The sequence below is a fragment of the Chiloscyllium plagiosum genome, chromosome 2 (genome assembly GCF_004010195.1).
Source record: "Chiloscyllium plagiosum isolate BGI_BamShark_2017 chromosome 2, ASM401019v2, whole genome shotgun sequence".
NCBI lineage: Eukaryota > Metazoa > Chordata > Chondrichthyes > Orectolobiformes > Hemiscylliidae > Chiloscyllium > Chiloscyllium plagiosum.
The window spans coordinates 97,162,321-97,184,818 of NC_057711.1; the positions used below are offsets into that span (position 1 = coordinate 97,162,321).

A 22,498-nucleotide genomic window follows, 5' to 3' on the forward strand; every position below is an offset into this window, starting at 1 on the left:
CGCCTGTGATCTTGAATGGCACAGCTACCATACCAGGTAGTGATACATCCAGACAGAATGCTCTCAATGGCACACCTATAAAGGTTGGCAAGGGTATTCACCTGATGAATTCACCTTTATTCCTGATGAAGGGCTTTTGCCCGAAATGTCAATTTCGCTGCTCCTTAGATGCTGCCTGAACTGCTGTGCTCTTCCAGCACCACTAATCCAGAATCTGGTTTCTAGCATCTGCAGTCATTGTTCTTACCTAAGGGTATTCACTGTCATGCCAAATTTCCTCAGCTGCCTGAGGAAGAAGAGACGTTGTTGAGTCTTTGTAACCAATGCATCCACATGAAGAGTCCAAGATAGTTTGTTGTGGATGACCACTCCCAGGAGCTTGACACTCTCCACTCATTCCACCTCTGTGCTGTTAATGGGTAGGAGGACATGAGTAACATCCCATCGAAAGTCAATAATGAGTTCTTTGGTTTTCCTGGCATTGAGAGCTAGGTTATTCTCAGTGCACCATTTTTCCAGGCCTTCCACCTCTTGTCTGCAGTCTGTTTCGTTGCTACCTGAGACTCGACCGACTATGGTGGTGTCATCAGTGAACTTGTAAATGGCATTAGTCTGGTATTTGGTGACGCAGTCATGGGTATACAGTGAGTACAGTAGGGTGCTGAGTACCCACCCAGGGAGGCTCCAGTGTTGAGTGTTAGTGAAGATGAAACATTGTCCCCAGTCTTCAGTGATTGTGGCCTGTAGGTCAGGAAACTGAGGATCCAGTTGCAGAGAGTGGGACTTAGTCCGAGATTACCAAGTTTAGTATTCAGTCTCGAGGGGATAATATTGTTGAAGGCTGAACTGTCGTCAATGAGTAGGATTCTTACGTAGCTGTTCTTGGTGTCAAGATGTTCTGGAGAGGTGTGAAGGACAAGTGATATGGCATCTGACGTAGATCTCAGTTCCACGATATCTCTGCAGGAACTCCACAGGCGATATACTCAGCCCATTCATTTTCAGTTGCTTCATCAATAACTGTCTCTCAATCCTAAAGTCAGAAGTGAGGATGCTTGCTAATGATTCGACAATGTTTAGCACCATGCACGACTTCTAAAATACTGAAGCAGTCCAAGTCCAAACGTAACAAGGCCTGGACAATATCCAAGTTTCAACTGAAAGGTGGCATGTAATATTCACTCCACTCAAATAACGAGAGAGAATGTAATCATCATCCCTTAACATTCAGGAGGGAAAATCTCCTACTTAATTTAAAACACAACACAAAAGATTTATCCTGTGCAGTAATCTGTGAAAATTCACCATGCCAAAAACTATTTAAAATGAAAATTAACAACTTTATTTCTTAAAGTGTAACAGAGAATAATTAACAACAACTATTTACAACTCCTTTCTCTAATCTATCTTTTACCTTCTCCTTCTACATTACTAGTCCAATAAACACCTCCCCTCCCCCCTATTAAGATTTACCAAAATTCAAATTTCAAAAACAGCCAGCAGTCGAATTTTCTTTTTATATCTTCCTCTGTAGGTTTGCTCTCCAGTTCGGTGTTGATGTTTTTCTCTGTGCAAACTCTTTCTCTTAGCAGGTACCTCTCAGAGAGTTCTGACTAGCAGCCTACATCTGGTGGTCTTTCGGCAGTTCTTCCTCAAATGTTAAGGTTTTCTCAGTCTTATACTCCCCTAAGCATCGGACTGTGTCATTGGCTTTTTAGATTGTCAATATACTAAATTCAAACTAGATTGGAGTTTGGTATTTTTGGGGGGTATAATTTAAACTGATTGGGTGAACTTGAATGTGTTTTGTCGTCTCCAGAAAACCCAGCTAATCTAGCTTTTGACCAAGTGTTACATTGTTACCTTATTCAGAACATTTGATACTATGTCAGGTAGTTCTGCTCACTTTTAACCCTCTTAAAGGTACAGTATACCCACATCTTCATAACATCATTCACCCAAAACTGAACTACACAATCCATGTAAATAGTGGCTACAAAGCAGGTCAGAGGCTAGTTAGGCTACAGCAAGTAGGAGTCTCCTGACTTCTCAAAGCTTGGTCATCATTGGCAAGACCCAAGTCAGACATGTGACTGAACACTCACCACTTGCCTGGATCAGTGCAGCTTCAATACTCAAGTAACTTGACACAGAGCCAAATAAAGCAGCCCACTTGATTGACACCGTATCCACAAACATTCACTACCTCCACAACAGTGTTCAGTAGCAGCAATGTGTGCCATACATAAGATGCACTGCAGAAATTCACCAAGACTCCTTAGAGAGCACATTCTAAATCCATGACCACAACCATCTAGAAGGACAAGGGAAACAAAGACAGGGGAACACTATCACACGCAATTCCTCTCCAAATCACTCACCAGCCGGACTTGAAAATATATGGTCATTCCTTTGTTGTCACTGGATCAAAATCCTGGAATTCTTTTCCTGTGTTGTGGATATCCCTACACTAAATGGGCTACAGGGATTCAAGAACAATTTCACTACCACCTTGTCAAGAGCAATTAGTATTGGGCAATAACTGTCAGCTCAGCTAGCTATGCCCACAGCCTTAAATGAATTTAAAATACAAATTTATACACAGATATAAAATTCAGTGGGCACCCATTGGATTTCCTAAGTGGACACATCACAAGCACTTGATTCCCCTAACATTAGACTAACTCATCATCACATGAACTAGGTATGGTTCCATTATAGCAATGATATTGCAAGCTATCAACAGTAATTGCTATTTAGGCAAAAGTGAGGACTGCAGGTGCTGGAGATTAGAGTTGAGAATGTGGAGTTGGAAAAGCACATTAGGTCAGACATCATCTGAGGAGCAGGAGAATTGACGTTTCGGGCGAAAGCCTTTCATCAGTGACTGCTATTTGCCATTCATATGCTAAAACAAAACCTCTGAACAGACTAAACTATCACCAGGACATGCTATTAAAAATATAACAATATGCAAGCTTCAATAAAAGCAAATCCAGACTGGTATACAACAAACTGATGTGCTTTTTTAGGATGATTTTCCCTGTAAAATTATTCTTTGATTTACATCCCATGCTTTCCTACTTTAAACAGAACAGGGAAAATCTTAGGCTAGTGTTTATGTGAAATATGCCACCATAAGGCTTAGCCAACTATATACAAAATTTTCACCTTGATATTGAAACCCACAAGGCAGGAGATTGAGAATTGATGTAAGATAAAATGTTAAATTTTGAGAATGTCACAAATTTGCTGCTTCGGACCCACTGCCATTTAAAAAACTAAATAAGTAAAAATGGGCAAAAATCAAAACATCCAGAGTGCAATTGGGAACTCAATTTGGTTGGCTTTCCAGAGGTTAACAAACACAACGGTGAAAGGAATATGGAAACTGACAATATGACAAGATAAGTCACTTTCCCAGGACTCCTTGTGAGCTAGGAACAGCAGGAAGTTTTTATACCTTCATCAGTCCTGGGTACCAACTGTCTACCCTAGTCTTCATTCCCTGCTGGTTAACCATTGATCCTCTAACCACACCATGTCCAATCACCAATCTCTCCCAACTCTCTTTGCCCACATTGATGACCTCCATCCCAGCTTTCAAAACTGTTGGTTTCCCCTGCCCTCCAATCCAATTGCACCCCTCTCTGTCATCCCAATTAGCACAGGCTGAGCCTATTCAGTCTGTAAGGTGGGAAAAGGAGACCAAATTTAAGGAGCCTGACATCATGATTGGTATAACCACTGCATATCCATCCTTTCATGATTCTTTCCCTCTTTCCATGATTGGAGAGACTACTATGCATATTAAAATCAATTTAGAGGTCATCTTATCCTGCATCTTAAACTTTAAAACAATCATTATGAACCAAATAGCTGAAGAGCTTCAACACATGTTTTACAACAAGCCACACCTTTTTAAATAGTCAATATTTTGATAAGTTGTCTTTCAGTGATAGTATGAAAGAGGTTTGGCAAAATGGTAAGATCTCATTCTGACTGACAGTACAATCTGACTGCAACATTAGCAACTGGACTTTTTGACAGAACATTTTTCTCAAAGTTTCAGGATTCTTGGTTTTATACAATGCTTTCTCTGCCAATACTCTGTGTGAAGCAGCTCAGTTTATACAGTGGTCTGTTTTGTTTTCCTCAATTCATGATCATCGTTGTCAGCAATCATTCACTAACGAGTATAATTGTCCATCTAGGAAATTCCATGTTACCAGTTAAGGGCAGTTCAGTTGGTCCTTGCGTGGCTAATGATCCTAATCCTAGAGATTCATCTCCAACCACACATTTGGCAGGTGTTGCTTGGTGATGAAAGTGATACTGGATCTCGAGATCATTGGCCTTCCTTTCTCTGGTTCTGTTTCTGTACATCCTCTTGTAGGTGGGTGATCTCAAAGTATTGTGTCCCTTCATATTGGAGCTTCCTCTAATTTGGTTTCTTTAAACAAGTGTCTCGCAGACATTGTGTTGCTGGAAAAGCACAGCAGGTCAGGCAGCATCCAAGGAGCAAGAGAATCGACGTTTCGGGCATGAACTGCCCGAAACGTCGATTCTCCTGCTCCTTGGATGCTGCCTGACCTGCTGTGCTTTTCCAGCAACACATTTTCAGCTCTGATCTCCAGCATCTGCAGTCCTCACTTTCTTCTCGCAGACATTGACACGCATACTCCATTTCTTGAGAGAAGCTTCAAGGAGTCTTTGAAATGCTTCCTTTTGAGTGCCTTCCTTGAGCTGGACAAAGCAAATTTGCTTCGGTAGTCAGAACTCAAGCATCCTAAGCATATAAATGGCCCAGTTGAGTTGGTTTTGGGTGATCATGGCCTTGATGCCGGTGCTATTGGCTGCTTCAAGAATGTTGGTGTTAGTATGCCTGTCCTTCCAGCTGGTACAGATAGTCTGTTTCAAACAGCATTGATGGTGCTTCTCAAGAGTCTTGAGGGGTATCTATACGTAGTTCAGATTTCAGAGCCATATAGAGGAATTGGAAGGATGAATACCTTATACACTAGGATCTTGGCGTCAAGCACAGAAGACAGGGTCATTGAAGACTTTCATCCTCAGACATGTGAAGGAGGTACTTGCAGATTAGCTGTAATGTTGGATCTCCACATCAAAGTCAGCCTGAGATGAGAGGTGGCTCCCCAGGAAGAGGAAATGTTCCACATTTAGGTGGATTTCTTCTTTGACATTAATGGAGGGGTGTACTGGAACTTGCCCTGGAACACATTAGTGAAGGAAATCTCAGACAACTTATTGCAAGAAAGGTCCTGAGAATCAGCAATGCCTTCAATATCCTTATAAGATTGTGATTGTGCCAGCTTCCAACTGGATATGGAACATTGGCAATGTGTGGAATAACAGTTCAGGAGATTCTGAGTGCAACAAGGGTCCTCGGCTGCTTTAGGAACAAAGATGCTACGTTCCTTTTTATTCATACTCTCCCAATCTTCTGTGCACCTCCATTTGCATGTTTAACAAATCAAATCAACTTGTACTTATTTATGATAGGATTTGAGGTGATGTAAATCATGACTGGCAAATGCGGACAGACTTGGTCCTCTGGTTGTACCAATTCTTTTTTTTTCAATGAGTCAAAGTAATAAATCACTTTCTGTCTCACCTTACTGCAGCAGTGCAATAATTAATCATTTTGTCTGGCGGCTGTTAAGCACCATCCACCAACCAGTAATATGTGAGCTTTCAATAAACCCTGATACCCTTTAAATTTAATTTAGCTGTATAAATAGAGCTGCATTCAAAGAATCATAAAATCTAATTGCACTGCAGAGGGTCAGCCTTATTATTTTCTTCTAAAAATTGCTATTAAGACTGCTGTCTCTATGAGCGCAGTGGAAGGTGAAAGTAAAATTGTTCTTTTATCAGATAATCATTTTTAGTTCATGCACAGCTTTTGTGCCATCAATAAGCTTGGTGTGTTAATGGGTAAATCCATATTTCTATTTATATTCTTTTGCAAAATATTTCATCGACTGCATTGTACCTAATAACAGGGAAACAGGAATGATGATGCCTTTCTCTGACAAGAAAAATACAGAGTGCTGAATCTTAACGATACATGATAGCATTTATTGTCTGGTCCTGCCAGTCCTGAACTGAAATTTTGAGTTGACTGTTAAAAATTACCACGTGGTTGAGCAGAAATTGTAGAGCTGGTTAAGTTGATTTGGAAAGGATTGAAAGTCCTGCAAAACTTCATGGTTTTATAATGATGTTACCAAACAGGTGGAGAGAAGTTTCTGAATTCTAGGGTTGATCATTACTTTAGAGATAGGATTTATCATTACGTAATTGAATGTCTGACATAAACTGTGATATAACTGTGGCCTCTGTAGCTTCGCGACTGCAGGACTCTACTAGACGGTTGGAACTAAAAGCTCTGTGAACCTAACATCATGTACATGTTAATAAACATTGTCTAAATGTAAATAAGTAACTCGATCTGCGGTTATGTGAAGAACAGAAGAACCCACAATAAAACAGTTATGACTGTAAGTCAGATCAGAGAATTTGAGAAAAAATGCCATGTGCTCATTGTGTGGTGTAAGAATGGCGACTCCAAATGAAAACATTTATATATTTTTAAAGAAATTATCATTGAAAATCATGGAGATTTCAAATAGTTACTACAACTATGAAAGTAGAGTATGAAATCATGTCAACATTATTATGACGCACAGCTGCAGTTACTCTTTGTGGTTCAAATGAAACCTCAGATGGACGGAAGATAAACAATAACAGAGGATAAATTATTCTCCATCCTCTCATCTCCACAATCGATCTTAGACTGCCCTTCTCACTTCCACCCCCGGCTCACTTGTTTCGCTCTCTTAAAGGGACAATGTACCCATTACATACATAACAGCAGTGGTTCAAGGGAAAGACCGAATCTCTCATTTTCAGGACTACCAAGGATCAACAATTCATGTACCTTTGCCAAGACCAAATTAGGGAGAAGACATGAAATTCAGAGGATGACCAATAAGTCTGCGTCGCTTTTCAAACGAGATGTAAGTAAAAACAAAAATCAACTACGCCTGCAAATCGGCCCTGTCCAATTTAATTATGAATTGTATTGCAAACTCCAATAAAATATATAATCGGCAAGGAAACCTCAAAAAGTAAGGAGGCCGACAACAACATTCCAAATAAAGGTATTAAAGCGTCAAGGAGAAAGGGCCGTGTCATCTGCAAGAGCACAAGTTCATAGAGAGCTTGGACTATAACCTGGTGGTTGTGTGACTTTTAACTCGCTAAATCAAATTAATGTATCCACAGCTACTGCGCTGGGATAAGAAGCTAATCATGCTGACTTCATTGATGTTTACCTGCAACCGGAGGCTGGTGACACTATCTTTCCGTCATATCCAGTATACAATGATCCTGATACAGAGTAACTATCTCACAAGTAATCCTGACACTTTATTTGTCTGCACACTGGCAATATTCTGCTAAATTCACTTACTATCTCCAAACCTTCCTTCCCTTACACTTTTCGACTGCGCAGTTGCAATTTCCATGCAGTGAACTGATTTCTGCTCGCCATTCTCAATTGTCGCTTCATTTGCTATCCCCCGAGCATCTCCGTTCCTAGTCCATCGTTGCCTCCATCCCAAACTGCGCCCTGCTCCTTTGCTATAGAGTAATAACAAACAGTGAGAGATCAAGAGGGCGGCTGAGGTATGTGAGCAGAGCTCATTGAAAACAATGAGCGAGGGGGCCAAGTGTCGGGAGTTGAGGCGGGGTCGCCAATCGCGACACCAGGATTTCAAATGAACCCGTTTAAAATATTTGAAAAAATTATTGCTCATTTTCATTTTTGCAAGCAGCTGCCTGCAGCATCGCGAACAGTATGATAATAGGCACTGCGAATCATTGGTAGGGAGTGCAGACTCTGCAGTTGCAGTGGCAGTGAAAGCAACTTAATTAAATGCAGACTTGACTTCCTTACTTTCCTGCTGTAATTGTCAGGAGCTGTGTGACAGCAAAGCCAAAGGTTTGAATTGCAGCTTTGCGACCAAAAAAAAACAAGACTTGGGCATATCCGTAAATAACCAGGAAAAAGATTAGTTAATAATCTAATCATTCTTGCAACTGCATCGTTTAAAAAAGTTGTTAGGATTTTAGCAGTGCGTGGTCTACATCTAACAGACGGTTTATTTGTCTTATATCCTGTTTGCCCAGTTGCTAGTCCTGTATTCTCTCTCCTTGACTATATGACAAGATTGCAGTCGGATTATGAGTCAGATATTCAGTTATCCCTCATGTATCCCAGATATTGTTAATTGCTAATCACTACTCATGGATCAATATGAATGACCACAACATGACTTAGAATACATTTTCACAACTGACAGGCATAAATCCAAAAATCTGAAATTATTAACCTTCTTCTTGAGTTCTCTGCCCACAGGCAGGTCTGATCTGGAGTGTCACAACTTCCTCCGTGGATAGAGTAAGGGGACAGATCCAGATTCAATTCTAGTTGAATGGGAATGGCACTCCATGCTGTTGCCATCAATCTGAGACACATTAACCATCTAATCAACTGGTTCCTGTCTTTGGAGAAGAACCTTGTTCCAGATGCAACAACTACTGCATATTCATGGAGTCCACATACAAACACCTTTCAGCCCCCTGAAAATGAGGCTTTAGACCTGGAATATCAGGACCCTCATGGACTAGTCCAGCAGCGACAGATCTGAAAGTCACACCACTATCATAAGTCAAAAACTCTTGACACTGTAACGTTGACAAAGGAAGCAGGAAAAGGCCAGCTCAAAGAATAAAGTGGCACATCCACAATCTTCTGGAAGGGTTAATCTGAGGAAGAACAGTAACTCCAAATGATTAGATTTTCCCATAAAACAAGCAAGTTGTCTGTCTCAATGATCACACTGTGGGAATAATGAAAATTGAATCACACTTTGTCTCATCCTAATCCAGCAACAATATACCATAGTAATCAGAGCATACGTCCCAACCCTAGAAGCAAAGGTTGAGGACAAGGAGGAATAGTACTCCAGCTTTGATCTGTTAGTGTTCTGTGTGCCAAAAAGACAAATCTGATTCTCTCTTGGTGATTTCAATGCTAGAGTTTGGAGGCACACAAACCTAAAGAAAGACATGATTGGCAAAGAAGGTGTAAAGAAGATAAACAACAGCAGAGTCTTCCTCCTGATGAAATGGCTGGACTACAGCCTGGTCAAAACAAGCACCTATTTTATTTGAGAGGTAAAGACGATAAATTAAACTGCATTTACTTCAATGCAAGGGGCCTGACAGGGAAGGCAGATGAGCTCAGGGCATGGGTAGGAGCATGGAATTGGGATATCATAGCAATTACAGAAACGAAGCTCAGGGATGTGCAGGATTGGCAGCTTAATGTTCCAGGACACACATGCTACAGGAAAGACAGAAAGGGAGGCAAGAGAGGAGGGGGAGTGGCGTTTTTGATAAGGGATAGCATTACAGCTGTACTGAGGGAGGATATTGCAGGAAGTACATCCATGGAAGTTATTTGGGTGGAACTGAGAAATAAGAAAGGGATAATCACCTTACTGAGATTGTATTATAGACCCGCTAATAGTCAGAGGAAAATTGAGAAACAAATTTGTAAGGGAACAAGCTGGGGCTGTTTTCCCTGAAGCATCGGAGGCTGAGGGGTGACCTTATAGAGGTTTACAAAATTATGAGGGGCATGGATAAGATAAATAGACAAAGTCTTTTTGCCTGGGGTCAGGGAGTCCAGAACTAGAGGGCATAAGTTTAGGCTGAGAGGGGAAAGATATAAAAGAGACCTAAGGGGCAACTTTTTCACGCAGAGGGTGGTACGTGTATGGAATGAGCTGCCAGAGGATGTGGTGGAGGCTGGTACAATTGCAACATTTAAGAGGCATTTGGATGGGTATATGAATAGGAAAGGTTTGGAGGGATATGGGCAGGTGCTGACAGGTGGAACTAGATTGGATTGGGTTGGGCTATCTGGTGGGTACGACTCTATGACTATGAGATCTCAGTTATCTGTAAGAATAATAGGGTGGTTATGGTAGGGGATTTTAGCTTTCCAAACATAGACTGGGACTGCCATAGTGATAAAGGTTTAGATGGAGAGGAACTTGTTAAGTGTGTACAAGACAATTTTCTGATTCAATATGTGGATGTACCTACTAGAGAAGGTGCAAAACTTGACCTACTCTTGGGAAATAAGTCAGGGCTGGTGACTGAGGTGTCAGTGGGGGAGCACTTTGGGGCCAGCGACTGTAATTCTATTAGATTTAAAATAATGATGGAAAAAGATAGACCAGATTTAAAAGTTGAAGTTCTAAATTGGAGAAAGGCCAATATTGACGGTAATAGACAAAAACTTTCAAAAGCTGGTTGGGGCAAATGTTCGCAAGTAAAGGGATGACTGGAAAATGGGAAGCCTTCAGAAGTGAGATAGCGAGAGTCCTGAGAAAGTATATTCCTGGGTGAAAGGAAAGGCAGGTAGGTATAGGGAATGCTGGATGACTAAAGAAAGTGAGGGTTTGGTTAAGAAAAAGAAGGAAGCATATATCAGATATAGACAGGATGGATCGAGCGAATCCTTAGAAGAGTATAAAGGCAGTAGGAGTATACTTAAGAGGGAAATCAGGAAGGCAAAAAGGGGACATGAGATACCTTTGGCAAATAGAATTAAGCAGAATCCAAAGGGTTTTTACAAATACATTAAGGACAAAAGGGTAACTAGGAAGAGAATAGGATCCCTCAAAGATCAGCAAGATGACCTTTGCGTGGAGCCACAGAAAATGGACGAGATACTAAACAAGTGTTTTGCATCAGTATTTACTGTAGAAAAGGACATGGAGGATATAGAATATAGGGAAATAGATGGTGACATCTTGAAAACTGTCTATATTACAGAGGAGGAAGTACTGGATGTCTTGAAATGCATAAAGGTGGATAAATCCCCAGGACCTGATCAGGTGTACCCTAGAACTCTGTGGGAAGCTGGGAAGTGATTGCTGGGCCTCTTACTGAAATATTTGTATCATTGATAATCACAGGTGAGGTGCCAGAAGACTGGAGGTTGGCTAACGTGGTGCCACTGTTAAGAAAGGTGGTAAGGACAAGCCAGGGAACTACAGAGCAGTAAGCCTGACCTCAGTGGTGGGCAGGTTGTTGCAGGGAATCCTGAGGAACAGGATGTACATCTATTTGGAAAGGCAAGGACTGATTAGGGATAGTCAATATGGCTTTGTGCATGGGAAATTATGTCTCATAAACTTGATTGAGTTTTTTGAAGAAGTAACAACGAGGATTGATGAGGGCAGAGATGTAAATGTGATCTATATGGACTTCAGTAAGGCGTTTGACAAGTTCCTCATGAGAGACTGGTTAGCAAGGTTGGATCTCATGAAATACAGGGAGAACTAGCCATTTGGATTCAGAAGTGGCTCAAAGGTAGAATAGAGAGGGTGTTGGTGGAAGGTTTTTTTTTCAGACTGGAGGCCTGTGAAGAGTGGAGTGCCACAAGGATCGGTGCTGGGTCCTCTACTTTTTGTCATTTACATAAATGATTTGGATGCGAGCATAAGAGGTATATTTAGTAAATTTGCAGATGACACCAAAATTGGAGGTGTAGTGGACAGCGAAGAAGATTGTCGCAGGTTGCAACAGGATCTTGATCAGATGGGCCAATAGGCTGAGAAGTGGCAGTTGGAGTTTAATTCAGATAAATGCGAGGTGCTGCATTTTGGGAAAGCAAATCTTAGCAGGACTTATACACTTAATGGTAAGGTCCTAGAGAATGTTGCTGAGCAAAGAGACCTTGGAGTGCAGGTGCATAGCTCCTTGAAAGTGGAGTCGCAGGTAGATGGGATAGTGAAGAAGACATTTGGTATGCTTTCCTTTATTGGTCAGAGTATTGAGTACAGGAGTTGGGAGGTCATGATGCAGCTGTACAGGACATTGGTTAGGCCAATGTTGGAATATTGTGTGCAATCTGGTCTCCTTCATATCAGAAAGATGTTGTGAAACTTGAAAGGGTTCAGAAAAGATTTACAAGGATGTTAGCAGGGTTGGAGGCTTTGAGCTACAGGGAGAGGCTGAACAGGCTGGGGCTATTTTCCCTGGAGCGTCGGAGGCTGAGGGGTGACCTTTTAGAGGTTTGCAAAATCATGAGGGACATGGATAGAATAAATAGACAAAGTCTTTTCCCTGGGGTGGACCAGTCCAGAACTAGAGGACATAGGTTTAGAGTGAGTGGGGAAAAATATAAAAGAGACCTATGGGGCAACGTTTCAACACTGAGGGTGGTATGTGTATGGAATGAGCTGCCAGAAGAAGTAGTGGAGGTTAGTACAATTGCACCATTTAAGAGGCATTTGGATGGGTATATGAATAGAAAGGGTTTGGAGGGATATGGGTCAGGTAGTGGCAGGTGGGACTTGATTGGGTTGGGATATCTGGTCAATCGGCATGAATGGGTTGGACTGATGGATCTGTATCCGTGCTGTACATCTCTGTAACAAGACCTTATGGCAATACACCCACTCCGTGTGTTGGCATCTATTTAATTACATCAGCATCTTAGTGAGGGACCACATTTTACACATGACTGGTGCCAAGACTGGAACTGATGACTGCTGGACTGACCACTGCCCAAACTTAGTTAATTATCTCCATCAGTCTTGTGCAAAAATGGCTACCACAGTATATTCAATATCAAAGGACTCAAGGTCTCTGTAAAGAAAGACCTACTCACTATGTACATCATGGCCAACCTGGCGATACTTTAAAAACAGGAACCAACTGCATCATCTGCAGTTCAGAACACCCCAACATCTGTCATTGAGCTACAATCTGCAGGTGATCCTTGATTTTGTGCACACTCAGAAGTTATACTCTAAATCATCATTAATGCATTCTTGGAGGCACTGGAAAGAATGGCATTAAGCTAAACATTCAGAAGACATAAGTTATCTACCAGCTTTGCTCCCTCAAAACAACACTTTCTCCTGACTATCAAGATCTATGGTGACCACTGAATAACTTGGATTAATTCTCATGCATCAGGAACTTCCTTTTATTCGGACAGAAATTGACAATGAAATTGACACTGTCTTGGTTAGCACTGCTGCCTCACAGCGCCAGAGACCCGGGTTCAATTCCCGCCTCAGGCGACTGACTGTGTGGAGTTTGCACGTTCTCCCCATGTCTGCGTGGGTTTCCTCCGGGTGCTCCGGTTTCCTCCCACAGTCCAAAGATGTGCAGGTCAGGTGAATTGGCCATGCTAAATTGCCCGTAGTATTAGGTAAGGGGTAAATGTAGGGGCATGGGTCGGTTGCGCTTTGGCGGGTCGGTGTGGACTTGTTGGGCCGAAGGGCCTGTTTCCACACTGTAATGTAATCTAATTTAATCAAAACATTCCCTCTAATATGCCAGTGTAATATTTGGCCAAATAAGAAAGATATTGTTTGATAGCAAAGATCTTAAAACTGACCCAAAGCTTATGGTGTTCAGGGTTGCACTGATACCAGCCATCCTTTATACATAGGAGACATGAACAATGTATAGCAGAGACATCAAATACCCAGAGAAATATCACCAGCAATACAATTGCAGGATTCTGAAAATGCACTGGCAGTACTCTAATATCAATGTCCTCTCTTGGGCCAACATCCCCAATATCAAGATACAGTATATGGTGGGCCACCTCTTGCACTTGTCTGTTATAAAACGTCTAAAATAAGCTCTACACTTTGAGTTTTTTTCATGGCAAGTGGTTACCAGGAGAGAAGAGGACATTTATCAAGGATGTCCTTAAAATCTCTCTGAATAACAATGTGACATCCCCACCAACTCTGGGGAATTTCTACCCCAAGATCGCTTAAACTGGAGAAGAAGCAACCTCAAATATTAACAGGGTATTGAGTTTAAGAGCCGTGAGATCTTGTTGCAGCTCTATAAAACTTTGGTTAGACCGCACTTGGAATACTGCATCCAGTTATGATCGCCCTATTATAGGAAAGATGTGGAGATGCTTTGGAGAGGGTTCAGGGGAGGTTTACCAGGATGCTGCCTGGAATGGAGGGCTTATGTTATGAAGAGAGATTGACTGAGCTCGGACTTTTTTCATTGGAAAAAAGGAAGAGAGGGGACCTAATGAGAGGCATAGATAGAGTTGATAGCCAGAAACCTTTTCCCAGGGCAGAAATTGTTAACATGAGGGGTCATAGTTTTAAACTGTTTGGCGGAAAGTATAGAGGGGATGTCAGAGGCGGGTTCTTTACGCAGAGAGTTGTGAGAGCATAGAATGTGTTGCCAGCAGCAGTTGTGGAAGCGAGGTCATTGGGGATATTTAAGAGACTGCTGGACATGCATATGGTCACAAATTTGAGAGTTCGTACATTAGGTTTACCTCACATGAGGATCAATGGACGGCACAACATTGTGGGCTGAAGGGCCTGTTCTGTGCTGTACTGTTCTATGTTCTATGTTGGCCATTTCAAACATTTCTGACAGGTCAAGATGGAGGCCAAGAGCAAACATTAGAAGCATAGTGTGATAAGCCAAGCATTCTATGGATCCACTCCAATAAACACCATGTATCCCACCTGTAGCAGCATTTGATGATTAGTATTGGATTATTTAATCACTGCAGAATGCATAACTCCAGGGTAGAAGAAAGAATCGTTCTTGATTACAAGAGACTGCTTAAGAAGAAGGAGATAAAGAAGTAAATTCTGCCTATTGGGTGTACTTGGAGCTAGGATCACTGTTGGGCAAGGTGACGAAAATTCAGAACTAGAAGCTAGGCCAGTAACCTAACATCTTCCCATCTCCCTGGTACTTTCCCTGAGGGAAACTAAAAAGTCAATAAGTAAACAGGAACACTTGGAAATGAAAACACTGATCCTACTGAAATGCTTTTCTGAGGCATACAAAATAAGTCAGACCAGTATGCACCTTTTAAAAGGTTTTCCTTCTGTGTTACAAGAGAACAGGCTGATAGTAGGATCAAGCACCCAGCAGGTAAAAGCCACAGTCCAATAAAGCAATTATTCTGTCAATAAACAGAAATTTACAGGTACAATGATTCTTTTCTTATGCAGCGAGTCACAGGCTGTGTCAGGAATTATAGACCTGTGAGTATGTTGTCCATAGTGGGAAGATGCTCGAATCCATTATCAAGGATTTTATAACATAGCACTTTAGCAGTGGTGGTAGAATCAGACACAGTTAGCATGTATTTACAAAAGGGAAATCATACTTGACAAATCTACTGGAATTCTTTAAGGCTGTGATTCGTAGAGTTAACCAGGGGATGCCTGTAGATATGGTTTACTTAAACATTCAGAAGGTTTTCAACAAAGTCCTACATAAGAGATTAACGTAAAATTCAAGTGCATGGGATTGGGGGTAGTGTATTGAGACAGATAGAAAATTAGTTAGTAGACAGGAAACAGAAAATGAATAAATGGGTCTTTTTCTGAAAGGTAATCATAGCTGGTGGAGCACAGCATGTATCGCTACTAGAAACCTCTACTCGCTGTATATGTTAATTATTTATATGAGGGATCTGTATAATGTCTCAGAATTTACAGATAAAACAAAGCAAGGTGGAAGGATGAACTGTGAGGAGGATGCAGCAATGAGGTTGTCCACTTAGATAGCAAAAATAGGAAGACAGACTTTTATCTGAATGTTCAACGATTACGTGGGTGTTTTCGTGCATCAGTCATTCAAAGTAAATGTGTAGATGCAACAGGCAGTAAAGAAGGCAAACTGCATGTTGGCGATCATAAGAAGAGGATTTAGTTACAGGAACAAGATAGTTTGCTGCAATTATGCAGGGCTTTAGTGTGGACACATCTGGAATATTGTGTGCAGGTTTGGTCTCCTTATCTGAGGAAGGATGTTCTTGCTGTAGAGAGAGCACAGCAAAGGTTTACCATATCATAGAATCCCTACAGTGTGGAAGAGAACCATTCAGGCCCTTTGAGTCCACACCAACCCTCTGAAGGACATCACTCAGGCTCACCCCCCTTACCCTAACCTTGTAACCTCGGTTTCCCATAACTAATCCACCTAGTCTACACACTGTAGGCAATTTTAAACTGCACACACAGAAATTAGTTGGTATTCTATAATGTCTGCTTCATAATGTATGTGTTTAATTGTTTTAAATAAAGTAATCCACAAATTTAGTCAGTCCCTGAAGAGTGATTGAAAATTATCATTGGCAGAACAAGAAGAACATTCACTTTGAATGTTACAGTTTTTGTTTGTCTTGCTAACTTGGTATGTAAGATTCTATCCAGTAAGACAAGAAGCTAACAATTGTGATATATCTATCACCTCATAACAATTCTTCGAAGCATGGGTTTTGAATGACTAAGCATCACCATACGCTCTTCTCCATTAGGAATGTGTTTGCTACTTTATTCTCCTGTTAAGCTAAGAATTCTGCAGCAGCATTTTGTTTTATTTTCCTATCATGTAACCTCCCAAATATAGAGTGATACTGTTGGGAAATATCCTGCTCGTGTAATTAATTCTGGCCAAGAGTAATCATAGAATCTCTACAATGTGAAAACAGGCCTTTCAGCCCAACAGACCCACACAGACTCATTCCCCTACCCTATTATCCTATATTTACCCCTGACTTCTGCATCTAACCAACACATCTCTGAACACTATGGGCAATTCCCCATGGCCAGTTCACCTTCCCTGCACATTGTTGGATTGTGGGAAGAAACCAAAGTACCCAAAGGAAACCCATGCAGACCCGGGGAGAATGTGCAAACTCCACACAGTCACCCAAAGTTGGAATCGAATCCTGCTGCTTTGAGGCAGCACTGCTAACCACTGAGCCACCATGCTGCCCTAATGCAGCAAGTTGCTCAGTAGGGCCAGCCCTGTGTACTGATGCTCCACACCAGCTAAAGGAATCCTTTCAATGAATGAACACTTGCCTTAATGCAAATAAAAGCAAAATTCCATAGATGCTAAAGATCCAAAGATGTTGCTTTTTAGAATGTACTGAAGGACAACCTGCTTTTCTAAAGCCTCCAGAAAGAAATCTGCAGAATGTCTGAAAACTACATCTGTCCTAAGGTCAAGTCAAACAAAATACCTGCTCTTATATATCCAAAAAATATAATTAATCAGCAATGAAGTACAATATGAATGCTCTCAAATAAATTTAATTACCTTGTAATTAACAGGATAGCTATAATGTGTAACAAAGACATTTAAAGTTATCTGTGAAATCTCTTCGGGATCGATCAAGTGTAAAAGAGCCAAAAGTTTTACAAAATCTACTGAAGTAATCAGTTTGTAATTCATTTGTTTAAAGTCCCACTATTTACTCATCAAGTAATAAATCAGTTTCAAACCTATCTAAGCATCAGAAGCGTTAATCTAAAGTGTTGCTGTAAGCTAGCTGTTTCTCAACTTGGATATATACCGAATGAATCTTTGCCTGAACAAATCTTGCCTTTCATTGACCTGTTGGATTTACTGTATCTTGTAATTTATAATGAAGTTAACAAATGAAGGTGCCACCATGTAAATCAAAATGCCCACTTAATCATTTGGATTGAAGATAGGAAAGGACTGCAATGTTGTTTGTGTAGGTGAGGTTAATTCTTCAGAATGGATATCTGAAAGTGAAACTGAGTTTAACCGATCAGAGGAACATTAAGATTATGACTCAATCAGAGGAGGCAGGATGAATAAACAATTGTGATATACCATCTTGCAAGATGACAAAGACTAGAAGAAAGATAAAAAAAATATAATGTCTTGCTCATCTTTAACCTTATAATAAAACAAAGCTTTACAGCATGTCTAAATTAAATCTTTTAAGTCAAACATTCTTCATTTAAATGTAATAATATCCTGCTGTAACCTGCCACATCCTTCCTCACTGTCAACAACTCCTCCGACTTTCGTATCATCCGCGAATGTGCTAATTTTATTCATAATTTCTCTACATTATACTAACCTTTTAAGTGACATGACTGTGACATTAAAATCAAAGTTCAGGAAACCCAATTCGATCTTAACTGCATGAAGGCACTGATCATGATCTAATAGGGAATTATCAGAAGGTTATGATCAGGTAGACATATTTCCTCTTACACATCCTATTCTTAATAAATGTACTAATTATACTCACCAATTAGAGTCACATGACCCTCATTTCCCTCTCACTGGATATCTGCCAAAAGACCAGCATCCCTGGCACCCACACCATCTGTTAAAAAAACACTTTGCAACTGGAGGAGCATTGACGTTCTAAAGCTAGCTTGCTTGGTCAAAACAGAGACAGAAGGATTCAGAGAAGGACAAGATGGCATTGTGACTCTCCAATAGGAGCCAGAAGGCCCTGGTTGAGGGTACTCTTCCAAGTGGACCAGCAGAGGAGGCCATGCCACCAGGCCTTGGCAGCTTGGTCCAAGATCGCCAACCAGGTAATTGTAGCCTCCATGGTCCAGATGAATGGCCAGCAATATCATTAAAAATTTCAATGACCTCTGCTCTGCCAAGTTATGTACATACTTCTTTCTGGTACCATATATATCTCTGCTGCTGCAGTCACCTCTCACCAAAGCTCATTCTCTACCACTGTCACGACTGCCCGCAAAATCTTCCATCACTTTATCTCAACGCCTCAACCTCTCACACCACTAGCTCACCGTGGGCTCTGCACTATCTCCTCTCTACCTTACAAAACCTCATCAGATTTGATCACCTGCATCAACACAAACATCTGTGCAGCCATTTTCATCACAATCCTTTCATTTCTCTCATTAAGGAGAACACACTCCACAATAGGCTTGAAATGGCACATTAGGTAGAGGGTGCCTGAAAGTTAACTCCTGAACCCCTTCAGGTAGGGTAGTCAGTCATATAGTCATATAGTTACTAAAAATAAAGCATGGAAACAGATCCTTTGGCCTAAACTGGTCCATATTGACCATGTGCCCACTCAGCTAGTTCCAATTGCCCACACTTGGTCCATATCCCTCTAAACTCTTCCCATCTATATACCGATCCAAATAAAAAAATATATAGCTATTGTAGCTGCCTTAATCACTTTCTCTTGCAGTCCATTCCATATATGCACCATTGTCTGTGTGAAGAAGTTGCTTCTCAGGTCTTTCTTAAATCTTTCCCCTCTCACCTTAAATCTATGCCCTCTAGTTTTCAATTCCCCATCCCTGTGAAAAAGACAATATGCATTCATCCCATCTATGCCCCTCACAATTTTATAGACCTCAGTAAGGTCACCCCCTCATACTCCTATATTCCAAGGAATAAAATCCTCTCCTGGTCAATGTCTCCCTATAACTTCGGCCTACTAGTCCTGGCAACATCCTCATAAATCTTCCTGGCACTCTTTCCAGTTTCACTCTGTCCTTCCTGTAACAGGATGACAAAAACTGTACACAATACTCCAAATGTGGTCTCACCAACAACTTATACAAGTGTAACATAACATCCCAAGGCCAGCATGCTGAATGCCTTGTTTATCACCTTGTCTATCTGTGATGGTGTTTTCAATGAACTATGTACTTGTACTCCTGGGTCGCTCTGTTCCACAAGACTCCTCAGGACCTTACCATTTACTGTATAAGTTTTACCTTGGTTTGACTTTCCAAAGTGCAACACCTCACACATAGTTGTATTGAATTGCATTTGCCAATCCTTAACCCACTTCGCAATTATGCCCTTAGTAAACTAAAAAAACAAAGCTTTTGCGTTTATTCCACCAAAAAAACATAAGATATAGGAGCAGAAATTAGGCCATTCAGCCTATTGAGTCTGCTCTGCCATTCAGTCATCGTTTTCTTCCCGTAACCTTTGATCCCCTTTACAATCAAGAACCTATCTATCTCTGTATTAAATATACTCAATGACCTGTCTTCCACAACCTTCTGTGGCAATGAATTCCATAGATTCACCACTCTCTGGCTGAAGAAGTTTCTTCTTATCTCCATTCTAAAAGATCTTCCTTTTACTCTAAGACTGTACCCTCAGGTCCTAGTCTTTCCTACCAATGGAAAGACGTTCCCAACATCCACTCTGTCCAGACCATTCAGTTTTCATTAGATCTCACCTCATCCTTCTAGACCCATTGTCCTCAAACTTTCCTCTTATGTTAAGATACTCATTCCTGGAACCATTCTTTTGAATCACCTCTGAACACACTCCAGGGCCAGTAAATCCTTCCTGAGATATTTAGCCCATAAGCACGCACAATACTCCAAATGTGGCCAGACCAGAGTCTTATAGACCCTCAGAAGTATATCCCTGCTTTTATATTCAAGTCCTCTCAAAATAAATGACATCATTGCATTTACCTTCTGTCAGGGAAATTTGCCCAATAGGTTCGAGACCACAAAAAATAGTTGGAAGTGAAATTGACAAACAGTTTATTGCAAACGATATCACTAGAAGAGAAACTGAGCAGGCTGACCCAGAACTAACAGTCTGTGCAGGTAGTTCAGAGTTTCTCTTCCCAGAACTAAGGACGAGACCAGTTTTATAATAATGCTGCACAATAAGGCTGATTAAGAACTGGGGAAAATACAATGTATCTGGAGGTGGAGTAATCTACTTACAAGGATGCTAATTGGAAAACAGTTATCAGATGATTGTCCTGTTCCTTCACACAATGAAATATCCTGACAGTATCGATGGTTCCATTCCTCTTCACAGGTCGGTGTTAATGTCTCCTCTGAAGTGGTGAGATGCTTCCATTGACCTGTTCTCGGAGCATATCCTTGTTGGTGCCTTTCTGTCTGACCTGCTCTTTGTGTGGTTTTGGTATTGCTAGGTTGTGAAACTGCCCTTGGGGCTTTGAGATATCTGTAGTGCTGTGTCATTGTTAGCAAGCTTAAAGTGTATTCCCTTGTCTGAATGGGCTGTCTGATTTGGCTTGAGAGCCTCCTTGGGAATTCTGGGTGTTTTGGTACAGTTTGGCCAATTTTGCTTCTGTGGGCCTATCGTGGGTTGGCAGATCTTTTCCCATGCTTTCCTAACTACTGACTCAACCTACAAGTTTACCTTGAGAGAATCTTGGATTGGAACTCCCAAGTCCCTTTGCACTTTAGACTTCTGATTTTTCTCTCCATTTAGAAAATTGTCCATGTCTCTATTTTTCCTACCAAGGTGCATGACCTCACACTTTCTCATGTTGTACTCCATCTGCCACTTCTTTGCCCACTCTCCTAACCTGTCTAAATCCTTCTGCAGTCTCCCCGCCTCCTCAATGCTACCTGTCTGCCTACCTATCTTTGTATCATCTGCAGACTTAGCCAGAATCCCCTCAGTTCCTCCATCCAGATCATTAATGTATAAAATGAAAAGTTATGTCCCTAACACTGAGCCATGCAAACACCACTCATCACTGACTGACACCCTGAGAAGGACCCTATTATCCCCACTCTCTGCTTTCTGCCAGACAGCCAAGCTTCTATCCATGCTTCTTTTAGGTCTGTATCTCTTTATTCTCTTGCTATTCATGTAACTATACAGATGCCTCTTTAATATCGCCAATGTGCCTGCTTCCACCACCGCTTCTGGCAATGCTTTCCAGGCTCCTACCACTGTCTGTGTGAAAAACTTTCCTCGCACATATCTCTTAAACTCCCCCCTCTCACTATGAACACGTGCCCCATTGTAATTGAAACTTCAACACTGGGAAAATATCTCTGACTATCTACCCTATCTATGCCTTTCAGGATTTGGCGATGCCGGTTTTGGACTGGGGTGTACAAAGTTAAAAATCACACTACACCAGGTTATAGTACAACAGGTTTAATTGGAAGCACACTAGCTTTCGGAGCGACGCTCCTCCACAATCACTTGATGAAGGAGCGTCGCTCCGAAAGCTAGTGTGCTTCCAATTAAACCTGTTGGACTATAACCTGGTGTTGTGTGATTTTTAACTTTATGCCTTTCAGAATTTTGTAGACTTCTATCAAATCTCCTTTCAGTCGCAGTCTTTCCAGTGAAAACAATCCTGGTCTTTTTAACCTTTCCTTATAGCCAATGCCCTCAACACCAGGCAACATCCTGGTGAACCTTCTCTGTTCTCTCTCCAAAGCTTCCAGGTCATTCTGGTAGTGTGGCGATAAAACTGCACATAATACTCCAAATGTAGCCTAACAAGGCTACGACATGGTTTGCCAACTCTTGTATCCCATGCCCTGGCTGATGAGGGTAAGCTTGCCATGTGCCTTCTTAGACACCTTGGCCACTTGTGTTGCCACTTTTAGGGAACTGTGAACCTACATGTCTGTATGTTAATGTTCCTAAGGGCTCTACCATTTACAGTGTAATTCACGCCTATATTTGATCCTCCAAAACATATCACCTTGCATTTGTCTGGATTAAACTCCATGTGCCATTTCTGTGCCTAAGTTGTCAATTTGTCTATATCTTCTTTTATCCTTTCACAATCGTT

At 41.3% G+C, this 22,498-nt stretch overlaps 1 long non-coding RNA gene across 3 annotated transcripts in view; it reads right to left on the reverse strand.

Annotated features, from left to right (window-relative positions):
• The window catches only part of LOC122562113, a 43,539-nt gene extending 40,927 nt beyond the window's left edge, over window positions 1-2,612 (reverse strand). For all 3 annotated transcript variants that reach the window (XR_006315225.1, XR_006315224.1, XR_006315226.1), the window contains exon 1: window positions 2,382-2,612. This is a non-coding gene — a long non-coding RNA (uncharacterized LOC122562113). The remainder of the gene's footprint in view (window positions 1-2,381) is intronic.
• Between the last annotated feature and the right edge of the window lie 19,886 nt (window positions 2,613-22,498).